Here is an 8,566-nt window from a genome sequence, read left to right as displayed (position 1 = left end):
TGGTGAGAATGAAATGAAATCATGACAAAAGCCCCTTGTATGAGTTGTTACTATGCTCATCGATTGTTGTGTGTCCAGTAGATAGTTCTCTGGGAGCAGGTAAGCTAGTGTGGTGGGGCAGGAGAGCCCACAGGGTGGCCATGTGGAAAGAGCACTGACTCATGGTGGGGAGACCTGCTTCTGCCTCTGCTGCTGGTGGGCTGTGTGCCTCTGAGCCCACCCTTGCTCTCATTGTACAGTTGGGTGTGGCCTCTGTAGGCCCTCCTGACCGTTGACTTGGAGGCTCTGGGTCATGGGTTCTGCAGACACTGCTGAGCTCCCAAGTCCTGCCCAACTCCCCCTTCCTGTGCTGACTCCCAGGCTGGACAGCTCCCGTGGAATTTCTGGAGGCCATGGAGGCTCCTGACTCTCAGCATCTGGACAGCACCTGGGGCTGCCGAGGTGGAGGGAGGCCTGGCTGGCAGGAAGATTAAGCCTAGAACTCCCGGTGGAGTGTGTGGGAAGCTCCCAAGATCTCAAGCAGGGGGCAGAAGGGGCTGGGAAGATGTTAACCTGTTCGTGGAGGATCTTAGAAACTTTAGCTTTGGGGGTTTGCTAATCCTCTTTCAGGCTAACATCACCACCACCACCTCATCATTTAGCCCTCGATGCCTTGATTGGCCCTAATCCAAATATAAGATAAAAGAGTCTCACTTGATGCTATGGAGAAGAAAAAAATTTCCCCAGTGAATGTTCAGAGCCTTGTGAGAAATCAAGGGCTGCGCCCCACACACAGCAACACTGTCACGTTCTGGACTATGGAGATTTTTTTGTGTCAAGTCCTTCTTTGGGCTTTTGATGCTGGATTCAGTCTTTGGTTTTAGTTTCTAGAGAGGTTGCATGCCCACTGAGAGTCATCATAGACCAACATATCTTATTTTAGTGACTGATGACATTTATAGGCTGAGTTCTCTAATGAAGCAAAACCAGTGAAATATATATATACATATACATATATATATATATATATATAATGTCAGAGGTCAGGCTAGAGTCTGACACCTCCACAGTCACAGGAGCTAACTAAGATCAGCAGAGACAGGCTGCTGGCTCACAGATTGTGGAGGTCAATTTAACCTAAGAACCAGAGTTCAGATGATGACAAGCTGGATGCAGGATCCAGAGCCTGTAAGTTAGTTTGGTCAGCATGTCCATATATATATTGCATACAGGCTAAACTCCCCTCACAACCCTTTGGCTGCTCAAATGAAATGACATCATGGGTGTGAGTATATCATCATATACCTTCTGAATTACATTATTGAATAGTTACCCAAGAAGTGAGAATTGTGGCCCAGCTAAGTTGACACACAACCTTAACCATCACAGTTCCCAAAGATGACATGCATGTGTATAAATATTAAAGACTGTGCATTTTTAAGCAGATTCTTTTTTTCCAATTAGAAATAAATGCACCTCAGATAAACCTCACTGGCTACAATATTGCCACACTGCAAAGCTTAAGCAGATTCTATAAAGCACATTTTTTCTCTAGGTCATCAATCCGTTTTCTCATAGGACGTGTTCATGTAGGGTTTCCCATGCACTGGAAACTTTGATCTCCCTTCCATACCTAACATTTCACCATCAACTGGGAGATGGGTGATACAGTTAAAGTTTACTGTGCCAACCTGGCCGATAAAGACGAGTGGGGTTAATTGAAGGGCGGAGAAATAAATGGCTCAGTGAGCCTCGCCTTTCTAGTTCTCGGGTCTCTTGCTTTGTGATGGTCGGACCAAGGTGCAGCTGCTTTAGCCAGTTCCTGCTTCAGCTGGCAAGGCTCACTTCCTGCAAGACATCCCTGAGGAGAAGCTACATGGACCTACCTGGATGCAGTCCTGGATGCTGGAGCAGCCCTGTGGAGACCCTGCCAGCACTGAGATGCTTACAAGCTCACTGACTCGGCTTTCCTCCTGCAGTCCTCCTATGCATTGTGCTGCTAATTGCAAGGTCAGTAATTTAAAACCACCAGCTGCTCCACGGGAGAAAGCCAAGGATTTCTCCTCATACAGAGTTACAATCTTGGAAACCCACAGGGACAGTTCTACTCTGTGCTATAGGATTGCTATGAATCAGAATCAACTTGTAGGTAGTGATGGTCTTCAGGATGAGTGTAAGAATGCATTGGGGCTGGTGTCCGACTTCCTCTAACCTCACAAGAGGGAAAGAGAATAAGACTCAACATCAGCCCAAGTCTGATTCTTGTGAGACAGTGGTCAGGCATACCTCCACCCTCCGACCTCTTCATCAATTCTGATACCAGCCATCTCTCCCATGGCACTCTACCTTCCTGCTGGGTTCAAGGATTCATTATAATGGCCACATCCATCTCACAGATAATATTCACAGCTAGGGGATTTATTGGGAAAGTTAACAGGGTTAGGATCAGAAGTGTTCAGGATGCAGTTCTTCAGTCAGGATAGCCGCTTCTGCTTGCCCAAGACACACCTCTCTCTTGTCCTCTTCCTCTCAGCCACGGAGAAACGTGGCCTCTGCTGTACTTGGAAAATTATTACAAAGCTCTTTTCTGCTCTGCTTTTAAATGCCCCAAAGAAGCTCCCTGGCAGCAAGCCTCCTGCCTGGAGGCACTCAGCGTGCTTCCCCTATGGACCAGAGAAGAAGGGCTAAAATGCAAAGGAGCGTGTTTAGAAATCTGCAGAGCAAGCTGAAGCTATTTGTTGTGGTTAAAGTGGTCGGAATACAGTGTTTATGTGCCTGGCGGAGCGGTCATCAGAATTGGGGCCCTCCTCCAGGGCTTCTACAGCTGCATTCTGATCTGTCGAGTATCAGGATGAGGTAGATAAAGAGAAAATAAATGACAGCACACCCCTCCCCCCATAAAGAGAAGCAGTTCCTCTAGGGAGGAGAGTGGAATTGTGCGACTGATGTTTTCCCTAACAAGCCTTGGACGATTGGACTCTTTATGTACAGATTACACATACGTGTGCGTTTCACAAAAACAAACACAAATGTGCCTTTATGAAGTCAGAGAGCTCCTGGCTCATTATTTTTCCGTGATCCTCATGCGCTATCTATTTTGAGTCATGGATTTTCATTCCAGAGGAACATTGAGCCGGGCCAATGCAAAAACATGGTTGTTGTCATTCTTGTTATTGTCGGAAGAGGTACCTGAGAATACTGTACCCTGTGTTCTTCCGGGCATCCAGCAAGGGGGAGGGCCTGCCCCAGGACTGCTGCTCTGTCCTCATTGGTCAATAAAAGAATCAGTTGGCCTCCCTACTTATTAATCAGTCTCAGCAATTTGGACCAAAGCCTGGATTCCTAGGGCTCAGTCACCACAGGAAGCTGTGCAGCTAGAATCTGACCACTTTTAAAGTGAAGGCCAGACCCAACACCAGTGTCAGATTACCTAATAAGCAGGGTGAGCAAGAGCTCACTTGTGCTTACTTACTAATCTCTAGAGAAGAATTTCACATTTCCCCCCCCCCTGCACCAAAGATTCTGCTGCTGGGTATGAATAGCATCAGTCTATCTCCCAACCTCACAACCCCTTTCTACAAAATCAAAGCTTTTTTGAAAATGTGCAATCCCTGACAGAGATGGAGTACCCAGCAGATTATTAAGTAAGCACAAGTAAATCCATGCTTATTTTGTCTGCTGGTTTTAAGTAACGCAGTGATTCCATCCATGGTTTATACGCAATCCCGATACAGACACCGTCTTACAGATGAGAAAACTAGGTGAGATTCCGTCATTTACCCCAAGTTACTCAACTAGGAGTGCCTGGGAGTGCAAACAGCTAACACACTCAGAGACTAGCAGACTGGAGGTTTGAGTCCTCCCAGAAGCGCCTCAGAAGAAAGACCTGGCCGTGTGCCTCCTGGAGGTCACGGATCTGAAACCCTAGTAGACCTGGCTCTGCTCAGAGCACATGAGGTCACGGTGAGTTGGAATCAACACTGAGGCAACTGCTTTGGCCTTTTCTCTTCTTTGTTTTACAACTCAGCTGAGAAGCAGCCAAGACGTGTCAAACCCAAATCTGTCAGCCTCTGAAAGTGGTCTTACCTCAGGAGAACACGTTGCTTTCTATTGAAGCAGAAGACCCTCACAGTTCAGCAGTCCATACTAGTTGGGATGTGGGCTCGTCACTGCCTAAAGGAGGTCCAGCACCCTCCTTGGTCTCCTGGTTCCATGCTTAGCCTCCCTTCTCATCTTTGACCTCCAGTTAGCTGTGTTCTCCATTGAGCTCAGTCCCCCAGCCTCCTTTGAGGGCACGAATGGGCCATCTTCCTCTTCCTCATGGCCAAACTTCTCGAAAGCAGGGCCCACCAGGCTCTCTGCCTCACTCTTCCTTACTGTTCTTCACCCCACCACAGTCCAAATCCCATCACCCTTCTAACATTGTTCCCATCACTGTTACTGGTGGCCTTGATAACCGGATTTTCTTCATGGCTCTTGCGATAGTTTATTGTGCCAGCCTGGCCGATAAACACAAGTAGGATTAACTGAAGGGCAGAGGGATAAATGGCTCAGTGAGCCTCGCCATGCTTGTCCTGTGCCTCAGTTTAAAGGGGTACACCACCTGTGGGATGCCTAGCCTGTGGACTGTGTCGGTGTAAGTTGAGGTCCCTTTAAGCCCACACGATTGGAATGTTCATCTCTGGAGCTGGGGACCGACAGTTGGGGACCTGCCTTGCTGTTTGCTGCCTGGATACATATAGCTCAGCTCTCTCTACAGAAAGGGACTGGCAACTGGCGGCTCTCAAGCCTTAAAGGACTGCTAGTGTCTCACTGCTTTATAATTTAACTGTTAATTTCTTGTATGATCTATCTGTATAGAATTTAACGGTTCATTTCTTGTATTATATATCTATCTTTATAAATATATTTATATATAATTACTAGCAATCTGGTTTGTCTCTCTAGAGAACCCTGTCCAACACAGCTCTGTTAGAGATCATTGATCATTCGTGCCTCCTTGGAGCGGTCTTTTCCCATTGCTTCCATGGCACACACACGCACACACATGTCCTTCCCACTCTCTGACTGCTCCTGCAGCCCCTCACTCTGCCCTACCCTCAGAGTTCAGTCACTATACTTACTTGCCCTGAACAACCTCCACATCTTGGGATTCAGAACGACCCATTTGTGGTTAATGCCAAGTCGATGTATCCTGCCAGGCTCTTTATCGTTTGAGTTCCAATCTCAACTCCCCTGCCTGCCTACCTTTCCTGGTCATACCAAAGGCTCCGTGCTTGAACCATCTCTATAATGGAACTCAGCAACTTCTCCACCAAACCAGCCACTCTTTGTCCTGTTCCCACTTCAGAAGTAACCCACCACCCACCCAGTCACTAGGGTCAGAGACCTAGGGGTCGTTCCCTGGTATGTGAACTCCATGAGGGCAGGATTCCCCATGCCAACCCTTCGGCCTATACTCTGGAACTGAGTCAGGTTATATATGGTTCCAAAGAAATATTTACTGAATGAATGCTTGGTCTCTCCGTATATCCAGCATCTCTAAACCATCCCCTACCACCTGGCCACTCCCTTAAATCATTTTTTTCACTCAAGGACAATGTTCTGGAGGGTTCGGAACGAAGGGTGACTGGAACAGGGAACACAAGGGGGGCGTGGATAAGTGGTGCTACCGTGAGGGATCTGCCATCAGGAACAGGAAAAGAAATGTGGAAGGATGGTGAGATGAAAACAGCTCTGCTCTGCAAACCTTCCCGCAACTGGCAATAACAGGGTTTTTCCTATTTTTTTTCCTCGAGTGCTTTTGCTTTCTCCAACCCCTCTCAGGCAAGTCTGGCCCAATCTCCACTCATCTTACCAAGACAGGTGTCACAACCTCCTCTCTGTGACCTCCTCTCCCGTCTCAAAACATTCCAGTCTAAATATGACCTTGACTTAGCCTGTTGAAAACTCAACAAAGGCCTGTTGCTCTCCGCATAAATTCTCAGTACAGGGGATGGTGTTTTAATGACTCTGCCTGCTCCCTGTAGCATGCTGAGGGGCAGCCCTAGGCCCAGCCCACCTCAAAGCTTCCTTCCTAGGGGCCTATGCGGAAGGGCTCCATGATAGCAGAGCCCGCCATCAGCTGCTTGCAAAGATCCTGACCTGGGTCTGGGCTACCTTGGCCTCCTACCACGGACCTCTCTCCTTACTCCTCCCGCTCACCACCGCAAGTCCTGCAGAGAACAGGATCTGGGAGCTGCCCCCAGTGGTTGTGCAGCACAGGACATGAAGATGGAAGATTGGAACGCAGGAGGAGGAGTTGCCAGGAGACTCCCTCCCTGGGATCCACCACCCACCGGGAGGTGTGCTGCCACACATAAGAAAGAGTTCACCGGTTCTCACAATTTGATGAGGCTGGTATTATTGTTTCACTTCACAGATCAGCAAATCTGAAGTGCAGAGAATACGAGTTCAGGTGAGTAGGAGGAGCTGGACTAACCTTGAACTCAGGCTTTTTAACTTTTGAATGTAAATTTGGGGGATTGTTTGTTTGTTTTGATAAGTTGCTCAGCAACTAACAGCTAGATTTGTCGTTGGTACCACGAAGCCTGGAAATGTGACTCTTCTGAGTCTGCATCCAGATCCACTTGGCAGGCGGCCTTAGGCTGCCTTTGTCAGTGTCGCCGCAGGTCCATCTGCCCCTCCTCCCCCTGCCCACCCCACCCCCACCCCGCTGCAGGGAAAGGCGCCTGGCTTCAGCTACCTTGATGGCCTTGCTGCTGGTGAGTCCACTCCGATCCTTGGAGAGCCTGTGGGTGCGGGTCAGAACCGCTATGCAGAGTCTTCAAGGCTATGTTACCTTTGGAAGGCAGGTAAGCTCACCACGAAGTCACCAACGCTGCTATGTTACCTTTGGAAGGCAGGTTGCTGAGCTGTCTTTCCAGTAGCTTCTGGTGGATTTGTTTGGGCCATTCTTAAAACAGAAAAACAAACCCATTGTAGTCTAGTTGCTCCTGGGACATAGCAACGTATAGGAAAGAATAAAACTGCCTCATAAAGCTTCCCAGGCAGTAAACCTTTTTTCAGAATGCCTCATCTTTATCCTGTGTGGCAGCTGGTGGGTTTGAACTAGTGAACTTTTGGTTAGTAGCCAACCCATCGGGGCTCCTTTGCCACTCTTGGGCCTTAGGGTCTTGAGTTAGAGACATAGCAAACTCTCAGAAACCTGTCAGGAAGTGAGGCTTTCTGGGACATTCATGGGGACGCACGAAGCTCAGCTTATGGATGCCTCTTAGGGTGTTTACTGAACTCCCACTGCAAGCCCTGGGACTTGGCTGCAGACTCAAAGCCCATGTGGCTTTCCTGTGCTGCACAAACAGAACGGGACCTGTGGACAGGACAGTCATAGACGCAGCCCATCACCCACGAGCTCACTCACAGACATGTTCTCTCTCTCTCTCTCTCTCACACACACACAAATGCACACACACTCACAAACGCACCCATTCTGCCTTCTCCGTCCCGAGTCCTGGTTCTCCAGCCCATCCCCCAGGAAGCCCTCTGCAGTCCCCTCTTCCTAGTTCCTGGCCTCTAAACATTGAAGAATCCAGAGAGCTTATTCCCTAAACCTCCCCTACTCTTGCTTGCACCCCCTCCTTGGGTGATCTTATCCATTCCCAGGATTCCAAGCACCCTCTCTTCTCTGACACACCTCACTTCATAGATTCAACCCAGGCCTTTCCCCTCAAGTCCAGACTCATTCCTCTCCAGCTGTCTGTTTGACACATCCACCTGGCTCTCTAATGGGCATCTCGAATCCAACACGTCCCAAACCGAAACATATTCCTCCTGTAGCCTTCCACTTTTCATAAACAGAAGCTGCATTTTCCCAGTTGTCCTGGCCAGAAAATAGAATCATTGGCAATCCCCTCTCTCACACTGTATCTTCTATCCATACAGCAAAACTTACCAAGTAAATTCAAAATCGCCAGGCCTTCCATGCTGGCCAAATCATCATCAACTTCTCTCAGAAATTGCTCTAATCCTCCTGAGTTATTGTTAAAGGTCCACATGCCTCATCCCTCACCCCCACTCTGCAGCAGCCAAATTATATTTACAAATATAATTCAGAGTAAACCATTCATCTGTTCAAAACTCACAGTGCCATCAAATTCCTAGATGGAAATAAAGCAGGGGCAACTCCATCAAGCAATGCTTTCAACAATGGGTTAAGTATGAAAATCACAAAAGCACAAACCGCAAAAGACAAAATAAATAAATGGGCCCTCATGAATATGGGAAATTTCAGTTCATCAAAAGACTTCACAAAATCAGTGAAAAGACAAGTTATTTAGTGGGAGAATATCATTGGGAACTACATATCCGACAAGAATCTATTGACCAAAACATATACAAAACTCTGACAAGTTAACAACAAACAGGCAAATGACCCAGTCATAAAGTGGACAAAGGAGTGGCATAGACATTTCACCAAAGAGGACTTCCCGTGGTCACTAAACACAGAGAGCAGCCCTTAAGCCCCATCAGCCATCAGAGAGATGCAAAGCCAAGCCACAGTGACAAAACACTTAGTTTGGTTGGGTTG

The 8,566-nt window shown here is 47.9% G+C and overlaps 1 pseudogene; it reads right to left on the bottom strand.

Annotated features, from left to right (window-relative positions):
• Positions 1–1,381: 1,381 nt before the first annotated feature.
• On the bottom strand, positions 1,382–1,500 carry LOC142426962 (U4 spliceosomal RNA; annotated as a pseudogene).
• Between the last annotated feature and the right edge of the window lie 7,066 nt (positions 1,501–8,566).

This window comes from Tenrec ecaudatus, chromosome 14 (genome assembly GCF_050624435.1).
Source record: "Tenrec ecaudatus isolate mTenEca1 chromosome 14, mTenEca1.hap1, whole genome shotgun sequence".
Lineage (NCBI taxonomy): Eukaryota > Metazoa > Chordata > Mammalia > Afrosoricida > Tenrecidae > Tenrec > Tenrec ecaudatus.
The sequence above is the reverse complement of the archived record's forward strand: the minus strand, read 5'-3'. Positions and strand labels throughout refer to the sequence as shown.